We start from the raw sequence: 15,530 nt of genomic DNA, 5'->3' as shown, positions 1-15,530 counted from the left end.
CAAGGCCACAGGAGACAAGAAGTCTGACACATAGTCAACGCCTAGAGACGATGGTACAGGAGTATCTCCAAGTAAACATTGAAGCCACGACTGTGTCACTGGACCCTTGCTCTTTTTGGGCTTCCAATCTGGATAAATGGCCGGAGCTAGCCACTTACGCCTTGGAGATCTTATCATGCCCCGCAGCCAGCGTTCTGTCTGAACGTGTGTTCAGCGCTGCTGGTGGTGTGCTGACAGATAAGCGCACGCGGCTCTCCACTGATAATGTAGACAGACTCACGTTCATAAAGATGAACAAATCATGGATCCGAAACGACTTTTCTACCCCTGTGTCATCCTGGGGAGAGTAAAAGCTTGATGATTGGTTAAAATCACCCTACCAACTGTTTTAAGCTTTCAAATTACTAATCATGTTTATCTGTATCTTGACTGGAAAATAATTTGGGCTTTGTAGCAGTGTGCAGCACTGATCCTATTAGGCCATCTATACTAAAGCTTTACCAGATTTAAAATTAAAAATAATTTTTAGCTGCATCTAGCCCGGAAAATAATTTTGGGGCTCCGAGATGCGCAAGGCACATAAGTGCCTTCTTGCTGCACTACCTGCAGCATGACCCTCATATTGTCAGAATTCAAAGTAATCATGACTACTGGGTTGCCACACTCTTAGATCCCCCAAACTTTTCGATCAACCTTTTCATTTTAATAAAGACAAAAAAATGGTCATTTTTGAAATTATAAGCATTAGCAGGTTGTTAGAAACTGAAATCAAACAGTTTTCAACTCAAAACTTTATTCTAGGTGATGTTACATTTTCACATAGGACCCCTTGTTCGAAAGGAGCTTCTGAACTCTCTCGTCCATTGAATTTGTCAGGTTTTGGATGGTTTCTGCTTCAATTGTTTTGCATGAGGACAGAATACCCTCCCAGAGCTGTTGCTTAGATGTGTACTGCCTCCCGCCATCATAGACACTCCTTTTAATGATGCTCCAAAGGTTCTGAATGGGGTAGAGGTCAGGGGAGCATGGGGGTCACACCATAAGTTTGTCCCCTTTTATGCCCATATCAGCCAGCGATGCAGATGTTTTATGTGCAGCATGAGATGGTGCATTATCATGCAGAAAAATGATCTTGCTGTGAAATACACGGTTCTTCTTCTTGAACCATGGCAGGAAGTGCTGTTTGAGAAAATCCACATACATTATGGAGTTCATCTTTAGCGCCTTCAGGGATCCTAAAGGGGCCGACAATCTCTCTCCCCATGATTCCAGCCCAAAACATTACTCCACCTCCTCCTTGTTGGCGCTGTAGCCGTGTTTGCGTGGGGTGTCCATCAACCAGCCATCCTCCACTCCATCCATCTGGACCATCGAGCGCTGCACGGCACTCATCCGTGAACAAAACAGTTTTGAAATTAGTCTTCATGTAATGTTTGGCCCACTGGAGCCGTTTCTGCTTGTGTGAAGTGGATAGAGGAGGTCGACAGGATGGCGCATGCACAGCTGCAAACCTCTGAAGGACCCTGCATCTTGTTGTTCGGGGGACGTTGGAGGCACAAGCAGCTTCAAAAACTTGTCTGCTGCTATGACAAGGCTTTTTTGCCGCTGCTCTTTCAACCTGACGTAATTGCCTGTAGGAAAGAGTCCTCAATTTGCCCTTATCAGCACGCACACGTGTGTACTGTGAATCAGCTACATACTTCTTGATTGCCAAGACACTTCATCCTGATCATCGCACAATGTTGATTGTAGTCATGCCTTGACCTAAACACTCCACAATTTGTTGCTTCTCAGCAGCCGACACATCCTTTTTCTTTCCCATTTTGGCAGAAAATGTAGGCTGCTTAATAATGTGAGAGAGCCTTCTTAAGTAGTCTTGCCTTTCATTGGACACACCTGCCAAACTAATTAGCACAGGTGTCTGCAATTGCTTACAGTGATATAAAGAGCCCTGACACACATCACCATCAATGAGTTTAACTGACAAACAAACAAATTCTTCCCTTATCACTCCTAAACACTTTTTGCATAATAATTTGGAACGCAGTGTACATGTGCTTTTCCACAAAACACCAGTGGTTCACGTAGTGAATCTTACAGTTCTAACTTGCCAACCGTGGTGGTATGGAGTTGTTCAATAAAGGGCCCAAAATTAAGATAACATAGATGGGAGAGGTCTCTATGAATAGGAATTCCTAAGTATTTGATACCCTGTGAGGGCCAGGCAAAGGGAAAGTTGGACTGGATGGAATCCTATATGGTTTTGGGGAGGGAGACATCGAGGGCCTCAGACTTCGCTGCATTGATTTTAAAATTTTACCATGTAACAAAGTGATCTATTTCAGCCATAACAGCATGGATGGATATATGTGATTGAGTGATATATACTAGGACATCATCAGCAAATAGAGAGCACTTGTACTCGGTGCCTCCCACCTCAATCCACCTAATATTGGGGTTATGGCGAATTGATGAGAGCAGGTGCTCCGTCACTAGGATGTATAAGAGAGGGGACAGAGGACATCACTGCCTTGTCCCATTGGTGATTGTGAAAGGTGATGAAAATGTTCTGACGCACCCCCTGGGCCTTGGGACACCCGGAGCCGGACCCTTTTTGGTGGATGCTGGTGGTTGTAGTCTTCGTGGCGGCGACCCGGTTCCGTGGCTCAGGGCGGTCAAACCAGTGGCGGAACTATTTATGTGGTTTTGATGTTTAAATGTCCGACTACGCCACCCGTGGATTGCGGTCAGAGTGAACCGCCGCTACAGGGCAGACCGCTGAGGCTGGTGTTGTGGGTGCAGCAGAGCGTAGCATAACTCCCCACGGGAGGAGTATAGCCTCAGGGCAGTGTATGCGGAGGATGGGGGTGATGGTGCAGGGCAGCAGCAGTAACGACACGGAGTCAGTGATGCAGTTCAGGGCCTTTACTCACAGTTCTTATTATCCAGACCATGTCTGCAGGTAACGGCTGCCCACGTCGTACTGTGCTCACCAGGTGAGGGGCTCAGACAACTCCCAGATAACTTTGGAGCACTTCACAGGACCCCCTTTGTGTGTCCTTTGTCTGGCCTTTCTTACCAACACTTCTGTCCGGCTGCCTCGGGCCTCCTCTTGGTAAACTTGGCGCCAGTTTCCCTGACCCTATGTGGTGCCTTCCTAGCGGGTGTAGCGAGGGGCTGCGCCACATAAAATGTCAGAGCCTCCGGTTTCTAGCTGAGGGTCGTTTCCTGCCTCCACTAGTTTCGGGGACCGGTCTCCCCCTTTGGCCTGACCCCTCCACGCAGGTGGATTCGGGCGTACGGTGGCGACTCGCCCGTCCGCACCCCTGGGATCCCTTCATTCCTCGTTCCTGGAGCCTTCTCCGCTCCACTTCCTTCCTTCTCCCTCTTCCAGGCCTGGGCCTCTGTTACTATGCCCGCCTCCGGAGCAGAGCTCATGCAGAGCCCCTGCTCCCTGCCACTTCTGCTCAGACTTCTCTGCACTGAACTAAGATGGTGCCCACCTTTTTTACTCCCTTCTCAATGCACCCAGGAACTGCTTCCTCCCTGCTCCTGCACTACAAGGTTCCCGTTCCTCAGTGTTCCCTCCCCCCACTCCAGCCAGGGACAGGGACTGTCGTGCCCATCTCAGGGGCATATTGGTCGCCCTGCCCCACGGCAATGTGGTGTAATGCATGCAGGTGTCGGGTCCTGATCCACACTCCATCCTTTCCTGAGAGTGAGATATCACACCTCTGGGTGAGGTGCAATACGTATGTAGCAACCGAGCCCTCAGGGTGCTACAGTTCCATTTATCTTCAGCCTAGGTGACGTATTGCGATACAGGGCCGTGATTTGGGCTATAAAAGGGTCCCCTAGACCCCTACCCCAAGCTTTTTAAGAGAATCATATATGGCGTGCCAGGAGACTCTATGGAATGCTTTCTCAGCATCCAACGAGAGTATCTAATTACAAATTTTTAACTGCATCTAGCCCAGGAAATACTTTGTGCCTAGTAGCAGTGTCTGCTAGTCAGCGGATTATCCCGGCTGTTAAGCAAGCTGCACCACCTGTAGTTTAGACACTTAATTTTTTCAAAGGAAATGCTTCGGGACCATGGGATACTTAGTGAAGAGCATCAGGAGGCACCCCAAGGCATAGGGGCTGGGACTGGCAGTAGGATGCCTTGCGGTGGACAGCCGAGCTCGATCCTTATAAAAGCTTTTTAACTGCAGCAGCTTTAGTGGACGCTACTGGAGCTGGAATTACCGCGGCTGCTGGCATGAGACTTGCCCTCCAATAGATCCTTGTAAATGGATTTAAAGTGTATTCATTCAAATTAGAGAGACAATTTAAATTAAAAAGCTTAGAGCTGCCTTCACCACAGGGGGGCTCGCTCGACCCACCAGCGGACAGGCACCAGTATTGGGAGAGGGGGGCTGGCCGTCAGGGTTCACCGCGGCTCTGGCACAAACCCGGCGACACGGAGGTGGCACGGGCAGGAGCGGACTGGCCGTGTCGGCTTCTCACTTTTTGGATTTTAGAAGGGCATGACATGCCTATATCTGTGTCTCCCCCTCCTTTTACTCCTCCACCTCTTTTATTTTCGCATGACTATATGTACTTGTCACTTTTCCATGTGATAGTTATGTCTTCTGAGCAGTTTGTCAGCTTTTGGACACCTTTGAAGGTGTTTTCTATGTGTTTCTATGTGTTTTTGTTTGCCTGCCATTGGTTTTAACGGTGTTCGAAGGTGTTCGATGAACACACGGGTGTTCGACGAAACGAACCGAACTCGAACACTACGGAGGTGGCTCAACACTAGTGAAGGCGTCGGGGTAGCGTACTTAGCTGCTAACTGGCTCAGAGGCCTTGGGGCTTCCATCATCTAAGTTACTTAAGGTCGGTGTCCGGCAAGGCGCCGTTCCATGCTAGCCGAGCTGGGCAGTAGGGCAAAACGTCATCAAAATAGTCTACAGCACACGGTGTTCCCAGGAGGTCTCCCATCCAAGTACTGTCCGAGCCCAGCATTGCTTTGCTTCCAAAATCAGACAAGATCAGGCGTATCCAAGGTGGTATGGCCAGTAGATGCTGCTGGATCCATCGCCCGCCCGGCCAGCCTTTCTCAGGATCGCTTGGTGGCGAGCAATCTGGCCGTGACGGGGCGGGCTCCGAAGGGTCCATGCAAAGGCTGTGCCGTCCCTACAGGTGTGGTTTGTTTAGCAGTGATTCACCCGCCGCATCAGGTGTCTTCAAAAATGTCTCGGCACAGCGTCTCCTGCAGGCTAAACCCTTCATTGCGGTAATGTGACAGAAAGAGCAAGCTGGACCCGTAACTTGGGGGCGGAGCGAGACGTCCAGGGGTGAATGAAGGAAGAGGGTGAGATAGTTGCCAGTGACTTTGAGCTGCTCTTCAGGGGGGAGGGTCGTGTTGCCTGCAAAGATCTTCTGCTTGGGGTTACCGGTGGTTGCCTCCAGCCACGCGGGAGATGCTGGTCCTGGTGAAAAGGAGCCTAGTATTAAAAGTAAAGAAGCAACAATGCTGGAGGCCCACGGTGATCAGAAGAATGCTGGTATTTTGCAGAGATGAAATAGCGCAAGAGAGAAAGCAAATGAAAAAAAGAAAAGAGAATGAATGTGTGCACTTGTGAAAGGAAATGGCAAAAAGGCATAGAAGAGAGTGCCCCCTGCTGGTGGAAGGAAGGAAAAAGCAAAAGCCTACAGGACCTGGTACTCCCAGGCAGTCTCCCATCCAAGTACTAACCAGGCCCAACCCTGCTTAGCTTCCAAGATCAGACGAGATCGGGCGTGTTTAGGGTGGTGTGGCCGTAGGCAGAAACAAGCTTCTCAATTGCTGCTTTTCTACTTTAAAGTCTTGCTGCCGGCTGCCCTTTCCAGTGCTCAGTAAGACCATGTCCTTTTGTGCTTTCCCTTCTCTTCAATTTTTTTGCTGGCTTCCTTAAAAGGTCTTATAGACAGAAGGCCCCACTCAGAGCCGCTGAGCTCACTGATCGGCTGCAGCGCTGTCGACGGAACGTCGGCTTCACGGCCAATGCCACAGGCCGGGAGCAGAGGCGAGACTCACCGGTAGACCCGGGTAGGGTGAGTAGAGCGCGGTTAGTTGCTTTCTAATAGCCTGCAGCCGGGGATTAACTTTTAATGAAAGGGAACAATCCCTTTGACTGTATGCAGCGCGCCACACCTAGGAAGCGCACTCTCACACACAAGCCAGCATGCACACGTGCTCGCACGTGACAACACCCCCTATCTGCCCCTACAACCTCTCCGTCACCATGCGTCAGACTCTCCTGCCTGTTTTATGATTTCAGGGCCCTAGCAGGAATCACCACCCACCCTCCCCAATTCCTTCCGCACCTTCCTTGCCTTCCTTGCACTGAGGTTAGCTCTTTGTCAGCCGTCTGGCTTGGTTACACAAGCTTCTTTGCAGAGAAACATGTTACTTCTGCTAGCCCTCGCTAGGCGGCCGGCATCCAAAACCTTCCCTGGGCACCTGCTGAAAGCCTGGCCCCTTCACGGCCCCGGGTGCTTTTAACGCCATCATTTCCACATGGCGAGCTGCGGAGTCAATAAGCACTCCTAGCCGTGGCAAGGAGTTCGGTGTCAGGCCTGCTTGAAGGCGGCGGGGTAGCGTACTTAGCTGCCAACTGGCTCAGAGGCCTTGGGGCTTCCATCATCTAAGTTACTTAAGGTCGGTGTCCGGCAAGGCGCTGTTCCATGCTAGCCGAGCTGGGCAGTAGGGCAAAACGTCATCAAAATGGTCTACAGCACCCGGTGTTCCCAGGAGGTATCCCATCCAAGTACTGTTCGAGCCCAGCCCTGCTTTGCTTCTGAGATCAGACGAGATCAGGCGCATCCAAGGTGGTATGGCCAGTAGACGCTGCTCGATCCATCGCCCGGCCAGCCTTTCTCAGGATCGCTTTGTTATGATCTGCTACAGAGACTAAGGAAAGAAAGAAGATCTATCCCTACAATAGAACTAAGCTAGATCCCTACGATGTAACGGGGAACCTGATCCTGCGATCAGACCCACTAAAGTCCTCGGCTAGTCTGAACGCAGACCTATAGATGTGAGGGAGGGATCCCTACAAGATCTAGGGACTGGGAAAAGTTGGACACCTCGTAGCAGAAATAGTAGCAGTCAAAGACAAACATACAACAAAAAGGCATAGGGGTCAGAAGACCTAGCAAAACTAACAGAGAGCGGCAACAGAGCAACAAGCTAGCTCAACAGTAGTAAATACAAATGAAGTCCAGCAAAGCCAGGAGGGCGGAGCCGGATTAAATAGGCAAAATGGTCATGTGACCAGCAAACTAAAAAAAACCTAACAGGAGAGTTGTAACAGTACCCCCTCTTCTAAGAGGATCCTCCGGATCCCCTAGGCCCAGGCTTACCAGGAAACCTCCTGTGAAACGCTCGGACAAGTCTGGGGGCAGAAACATAATCCGCTCTCACCCATGAGTTATCCTCAGGTCCGAAACCCTTCCAAGCGACGAGATACTGCAAACTCCCTCTATACCGACTAGAATTTAGGATGCGGGAAATTTCATATTCCCCGTCCTCCACCACCGGAGGAACAGTGGCAGAGGCGTCACCATCCGACACATCAGCTTTTTTCAACAGAGAAACATGAAACACCGGATTAATCCTCCAGGACGTAGGAACCTCCAGCCTAACAGCAGATTGGTTAACTATCTGAAGTACCTTAAAGGGCCCTACGAACTTGGGACCCAATTTTTTAGAAGGAATCCTCAATCGCAGATTCTTAGAGGACAACCAAACCATGTCACCAACCGCAAACAAAATCTCTTGCCGTTTCCTATCAAAGTACCTCTTAGATTTTTTGTTAGCCTCCTGAAGATTACCACGCACATCCGTCCAAACTCTCTCCAAATCACCGGAAAAACTCTCCTCCTCAGGCACAGCCGAAACCAATTTGGAAAATGACCCAAAAGACGGATATCTCCCAGAACAACAAAAAAAAGGCAAGCACCTAGCAGAAGAGGATGTATGGTTGTTAAGAACAAATTCAGCAAGTGGCAGAAACTCAGACCACCTCTCTTGATTGTCTGCCACAAAACAACGCAAGAACTGCTCAACATCCTGGTTCTTCCTTTCTGTCTGGCCATTAGACTCAGGATGATATCCAGATGAAAACGACAAATGAACTCCCAACCTGTCACAAAAGGCACGCCAAAAACGAGCCACGAACTGAGGTCCCCTATCAGAAATAATGTCAGTAGGGACACCATGTAGTCTGACAATCTCCTTGACAAAGGCCTTAGCGAGTGTCTTAGCGCAAGGCAGTTTGATGAAGGGAACCAAGTGACACATCTTGCTAAAACGGTCCATGACCACCCAGATGACCGTGAAACCTTCAGAGGGAGGAAGGTCAGTAATAAAGTCCATAGCCAGATGTGTCCAAGGTGCACTAGGAACCTCCAGAGGGCAAAGCAACCCCGCAGAAGGAGCATGCGAAGACTTGGATCTTGCACACACAGTACATTGGCGCACCCACTTAATGACTTCCTTCTGCAATCCAGGCCACCAAAAACTGCGACCCACAAGTCTCTTGGTCTCAGAAATTCCTGGATGACCTGCCAACCGAGACTCATGACACTCAACAAACAAATCTCTCCTAAAGGTCCTAGGCACAAACAACCTCCCATGGGGAGTGTTAGATGGGGCATTCTCCTGTGCTTTAAGAATCTCATCCTCCAAAACGGAGTCCAAAGCAGCAATCACAACACCTTCTTGTAAAATGGTCTCCTCTTCATCCTCAACACCGACCATGGGAGAAAAGCTGCGAGACAAAGCATCCGCTTTAACATTCTTGGTACCCGGGATGTAAGTAACGGAAAAATTAAACCGCGAGAAAAAAAGTGCCCACCTAGCCTGACGGGCATTCAAGCGCTTGGCAGCATCAAGATAGATCAGATTTTTATGATCAGTGAAAACCTGAATGGGAAATTCAGCACCTTCCAAGAGATGACGCCAGTGTTCAAATGCGAGTTTAATCGCCAGCAATTCCCGATTATCAATATCGTAATTAAGTTCAGTCTCGGAAAATTTTTTTGAAAAAAAGGCCCAGGGATGTACTCCATCCTTGTTTTCCTGAGACAACACCGCACCAACCCCCACCGAAGAAGCATCAACCTCAACCAAAAACGGCTTAGTCACATTAGGCTGCATAAGGATGGGAGCAGAGGTGAAACTCTCCTTTAGAAACACAAAAGCGTCAATGGCCTCAGAAGTCCACTGAACCGCATTAGCACCTTTCCTGGTGAGATCGGTCAGCGGTTTGACAATAATAGAAAATTTTTTTATGAATTTTCTGTAATAATTGGCGAAACCCAAAAACCTCTGTATCGATTTCAAACCAATAGGCCTAGGCCATTCCTGCACAGCTTGAACTTTAACCGGGTCCATCTCAAAACCTTCACTGGAGATAATGTAGCCCAAAAAACTAATTCTCTGTACAGCGAACTCACATTTCTCCAGCTTAGCAAAAAGCGAATTGTCCATTAATAACTGTAATACCTCACGTACGCTCCGCCAATGAGACTCCAGATCCGGCGAATAAATCAAAATGTCATCCAAATACACAACCACATTTTTGCCGATTAAAGGTCTAAGGATATCATTAATAAGATTCTGAAAAAATGCTGGAGCATTGGTGAGACCAAAAGGCATAACCAGATTCTCAAAATGACCCACAGGAGTGTTAAAAGCAGTCTTCCATTCATCACCCTCCTTCATGCGCAACAAATTGTATGCCCCCCGGAGATCAATTTTAGAGAACCACTTGGCCCCCACTAACTGGTTAAAAAAATCAGGAATCAATGGCAGTGGGTATGGATTGCGTACAATAATTTTATTAATCTCACGAAAGTCCAGACAAGGACGTAAACCGCCATCTTTTTTTTTTACAAAAAAAAATCCAACAGCCACAGGAGACTTGGAAGGCCTAATGTGACCGGCGGCCAAGCTTGTCTGTATGTATTCTTCCAAAGCCTTTCTTTCAGGAATAGTAAGATTAAATAAACGACTCTTAGGAAGAGTCGCGCCAGGGACAAATTCAATCGTACAATCATAGTCTCTATGGGGAGGCAAAACCTGCGACTCCTCCTCAGAAAAAACTCTCCAAAAATCCTGAATAGGTACAGGCAATTCCCCTCTATCCACACCAGCAATGTGCCCGTTACAACACTTGTCATAACACTTAGGGCTCCAGGACTTAATTTCATTGGTAGACCAATCCAGTACAGGATTGTGCAATTTTAACCAGGGTAACCCCAATATTACTGGAGAAGGCAAATTATCCAATACCACCAAATCCAAATTCTCTTGATGAATACCATTAATAGTGAGGGGAAATTCACAGACCTTGTGAGTAACACTCTTCAAGGGAGAGCCATCGACAGAAACCTCAGCAATAGGGGATGACAAAGTTTTAGGTTCTAATCTAAGTTTTTCCAAGAATCCCCCATCAATCACATTCAGAGTAGATCCACAATCCACAAATACCCGAAATTCAATTAATTCATCCTGAGCAGCAGTAGTGGCAGATAGGAATACTCCCTTAGAATTTAAACAGGCAATACGAGCATGACTGACCATTTTTTTTTCTTTCTTCTTACGAAGCACACAGCTCTTAATAAAATGACCAGAATTTCCGCAATAGAAACACAAGCCTTCAGAAAGTCGGCGGTCTTTTTCCTGAGAGCGGGGTGCCATCGCCCCAATTTCCATCGGCTCTCCATTGTCAGCACAGAACCTCTCAGGACTCGAAGCTGACATAGCAGAGGATTTGCTCTCATTAACCCTTTCACGCAGTCTCCTGTCCACCCGTATAGCTAATTGCATTGCCTCCTGCAAGTTTCCAGGTGTGGGATAAGCAATCAGTAAATCCTTTACCCTTTCACATAGCCCTGCAAGAAACAAGCTTTTCAAAGCAGAATCGTTCCACCCCACCTGGGCAGACCACCGACGGAAGTGAGAACAATATTTTTCCACATTACCTGATCCCTGCCTCAAACGTCTTAATTCAGACTCAGCAGATGAGACACGATCAGGATCATCGTACAACAAACCCAAAGCAGAAAAAAAACTATCCACTGATCTAAAGCACGGATCACTAGGTTGGAGAGAGAAGGCCCATCCCTGAGGATCTTTGCGCAAAAGTGACATTATGATCCCTATGCGCTGTGATTCATCACCAGAGGATCCGGGTCTCAAACAAAAATATAATAGACAAGCATTTTTAAAAGAAAAAAAATCTTGTTGTTTGCCAAAAAATAGATCAGGCAGACGTACCTTAGGTTCCACAAAATGCGCTCCAGAACAGCTACTCACGTGTTGTTGGAGCTTGGTCACCTCCAGAGAGAGTCCCTGCAAGCGTTGAGCCAAATCTTGCACCGAGACCATGATGGAAAACTGGAAGTCTTTCCTTAGAGAAATTTTTTTTTTTATTTTTTTTTTATGGCTGGAATTACTGTTATGATCTGCTACAGAGACTAAGGAAAGAAAGGAGATCTATCCCTACAATAGAACTAAACTAGATCCCTACGATGTAACGGGGAACCTGATCCTGCGATCAGACCCGCTAAAGTCCTCGGCTAGTCTGAACGCAGACCTATAGATGTGAGGGAGGGATCCCTACAAGATCTAGGGACTGGGAAAAGTTGGACACCTCCTAGCAGAAATAGTAGCAGTCAAAGACAAACACACAACAAAAAGGCATAGGGGTCAGAAGACCTAGCAAAAGAAAGGCAACAGAGCAACAAGCTAGCTAAACAGTAGTAAATACAAATGAAGTCCAGCAAAGCCAGGAGGGCGGAGCCGGATTAAATAGGCAAAATGGTCATGTGACCAGCAAACTAAAAAAAACCTAACAGGAGAGTTGTAACACGCTTGGTGGCGAGCAATCTGGCCGTGACGGGGCGGGCTCCAAAGGGTCCATGCAAAGGCTGTGCCGTCCCTACAGGTGTGGTTTGTTTAGCAGTGATTCACCCGCCGCATCAGGTGTCTTCAAAAATGGCTCGGCGCAGGGTCTCCTGCAGGCTAAACCCTTCATCGCGGTAATGTGACAGAAAGAGCAAGCTGGACCCGTAACTTGGGGGCGGAGCGAGACGTCCAGGGGTGAATGAAGGAAGAGGGTGAGATGGTTGCCAGTGACTTTGAGCTGCTCTTCAGGGGGGAGGGTCGTGTTGCCTGATGAAATAGCGCAAGAGAGAAAGCAAATGAAAAAAAGAAAAGAGAATGAATGTGTGCACTTGTGAAAGGGAATGGAAAAAAGGCATAGAAGAGAGTGCCCCCTGCTTGTGGAAGGAAAGAAAAAGCAAAAGCCTACAGCACCTGGTATTCCCAGGCGGTCTCTGTTAAATGCTTAATTATGGAAATTCATTTGGAATGTTAATCGATAATCATTTTTCTGAGCTCTATGACTCAGCCATCGTGTCTAGTTGACATGCGCTATTTGTGTGTGTATTTTTGGTTCACTACCATATGTAGAACAGGTGTCCATACGACTGGCTAAAAAAGCCCATGGTACAGAAAGGGGGGGCTCTCTTGCTCTGCCCACCCCACAAGACACAGAATCTTCATGCTGAGAAGCAGATGACATGTAGGCCTGGACACATGCTGGACAAAGACATGATTTACCAGCCAGGATCCAAGGAAAGATGGGTGAATCTCAACAATTAGGCTAATTATGGACAAATGGACAATTACTTTATAACTAATTATTGTATGTACCTGCTGCAATCTGATTCTTTTTAATGGACAATCCAAGAATAAATAGATACATTTTTTTATAAGAATATCGTGATATTGATACTTTGAGAAGTCCTCAGTAGAAAAAAATAATACAGGAAGAGTATTATTTTACAATGGTGAGCCAGCCAGTCCTGTTTTTTTGTTTTTTAAATTAAGTAAGTGAATTTCTTCCGTGAACAAGGGGGGAGTCCTGACGAGCTGAACAGCTGTTGTTCACGTGTCAGTAAATTCACTAGTTTGTCACGAGAAGCAGAAAGGACCTACAGACTGAGGAAAGACAGGAAGCAGAGGTACTAACAAGGAACAGAATCACACAGGAAAAGAATCAGACAAACTGAAGACAGGACGTGCTGATAAAGAGAAGCCAAGGAATCTTAAGGTAAGCAAAATATGGATATAATTTCTTCTTTTGCTAAACAAAGTAATATTAATTTCAAAGTTAATGTAGGAGATGACATAGAAGTTTTGTGGCTCAGTTTATACAAAGAATGTGAATTGCAGAATTTACAGTTAACTTCTAAATTGGTAAATAGAGACAAACAGAAATTGAGAAATATTCCACATTTGGTAGATTTTTTTCATAGTCTTGTGTTAGAGATTTCTAAGCAGGAAAATAGTGTAGAAGTGTCAGACGGTGATACTGATTCTGACTGTAATGTGGAAAATGAACAAGAAGTAAGACACGTGTCTGTAACTGAAGGTCTGACCAAAAGACGGACATACAGAAACCTGACATGGGAGGAGACATGACTGACATACGAGAAACCGACATACTAGGTGATGTGGGAGGAGACTTGAGTGACGTAGGAGGAACGGACGTACAAGAGCCACTAAAAATATCAGAGAATTCTGGAATTACCCAGGCTCAACTCCAAATTAAAATGAGGAAAAATTTGCTGAAATTATACAAAATCATGCCAAAATATGATGTCAAAATCCATGCCTGTAGAAATTCAGAGACATTTGAGAGCTTCTCTGATAAGTTTGATTTATCCAATGAGGAGAGGAATCAATTATTTAAAATATGGATTCCTGTGACATTGTCCAGACGTTTACATTTAATGCCCTGTGAAAATGACTCTCCTAATGGATGGGAAAATGATTCAGACAGATTAAGATATTTGATTTATTGTGTCACAAAGGATTTTCCCAACATAGAAGATCTGCAGAAACTAAGGATTGGTAGGAAGGAATGTACATATACATTCATGTCCATATTTGAACGGTTGTACAAAGCTCTCATCAAAAATGGAAAAGTACAACATATGATAACAACTTTTGTACAAAAATTCAAATTCCTAAATTCAGTTTCCCAAGTTATGGCATCACAAAAAAATTCATTATTTGAATGTGCGCAGATGCTGGATTTTGTTAGAAAACATGAGAATCGTGAAAAGAAAATAAATCAAGCTAAATTTATAAAACCAGGAAAGGTAAAATCTTACCAAAAGCCAATATCAAACTCTCCTAGACTGAGTCATCCCCATTGTGAACTCTATCAAATACGCAGAAGATTTCATATATGTTATAAGCCATATCAGCCAGTGCAAAGATCCATCTCTCCACAGAATGAGTTAATTCTCAGTCAGAACTGTGATTCTCTAAAAAGGAAAATGGCTGAAACTGATGGACAGAGACAGGTGAGACGACCAACTCACAGTGACGTCATGGAATGTGGACAGAAGAACAGGCAGTTCTCTGAGGTTTTGAAGGATAGAAAAATGTCTTTCCTAAATTGGGCGCTCCTGGAGATATTTGAGAGAGACAGAAGATTTGGTTTAGGGAGTGGCTAAGGAAAAACTGTAATTATAATGTTGTATCAAAATGTAATACAATGTCTCAATATGTATTTATAATCTAATACAGTAAAATTGTAGTTACATAGTTTCTAATAGTTCATATATGTATATATATATATATATATATATATATATACACTTGTCTAAGTAGAGATTGCTAAACCTAAAAATAGACACATCAACCAATGAATAATAAATGATTAGATTTTATTAAATAGTTGAATTAAAAATTACAATGACAAAACGGGAAAGGGGATAAAATCCGAAAGAGACATACGCAAGGGAAAATTAATGACTGACTCCATCCATATAGATTATAATAGCATTAAAAGGATGGCAGTGGATATAAATAACAATATGTAAATGGGATAAAATCTATATAAATATAGATAAACAATGGATAGATAAAAAATATAAAGTGCACGATACAAATTCATACAAGTGTACTAATAATATATATGACCATAAATTATTAATGATATGAATTAATGAATATACAAAATATATTTCAATATAATAATAAATACAAAACAATAAATGGTATAATATATTAAATTAAATAGATGAAGTTTATATAAGGTGCATAATAGTATATCAATCCATTCAAAGAATCGCCAACTACATAAGAATACCACTAGTAATCACTCAGTGGGTAAAAAACAGTCAAGAGGGTGCATATAGGATCATGTAAGCACATGTACTAACCCGAGCTGTGTCTCACATCCGACGCGCGTTTCGCTGTTGCTTTCTCAAGGATACAATGAGACTGAATAAATCAGGGCATATATATATATGTAGAGCTAATAGCTCATTATTATAGACCGGTGGTGCATGAGGAGGAGCTGTGCAGATCATGCATGATCGTGTCGGCGCGGCCTCCCCCCAGAGAGACGCGTCTCCATAGAGCGCGGCTGTCCAGGATGAGGCGGCGCCGGCGTGCGTGTCAGCTTGGAGCG

General features: G+C 45.6%; 2 non-coding genes and 1 pseudogene across 2 annotated transcripts; all 3 read right to left on the bottom strand.

The window, feature by feature from the left end:
* Positions 1–4,949: 4,949 nt before the first annotated feature.
* LOC141270050 (5S ribosomal RNA) lies at positions 4,950–5,069 on the bottom strand (annotated as a pseudogene).
* A 625-nt stretch (positions 5,070–5,694) lies between these two features.
* Positions 5,695–5,813, bottom strand: LOC141267123 (5S ribosomal RNA). The gene has a single exon (XR_012321137.1). It is a non-coding gene; the product is annotated as a 5S ribosomal RNA (ribosomal RNA).
* A 943-nt stretch (positions 5,814–6,756) lies between these two features.
* LOC141267168 (5S ribosomal RNA) lies at positions 6,757–6,876 on the bottom strand. Its single transcript, XR_012321181.1, has one exon. It is a non-coding gene; the product is annotated as a 5S ribosomal RNA (ribosomal RNA).
* Between the last annotated feature and the right edge of the window lie 8,654 nt (positions 6,877–15,530).

The sequence above is a fragment of the Phyllobates terribilis genome, unplaced genomic scaffold, assembly GCF_046119375.1.
Source record: "Phyllobates terribilis strain yellow unplaced genomic scaffold, ASM4611937v1 Scaffold_4__5_contigs__length_816908805, whole genome shotgun sequence".
NCBI lineage: Eukaryota > Metazoa > Chordata > Amphibia > Anura > Dendrobatidae > Phyllobates > Phyllobates terribilis.
This window is presented reverse-complemented; position numbering and strand designations above follow the sequence as displayed.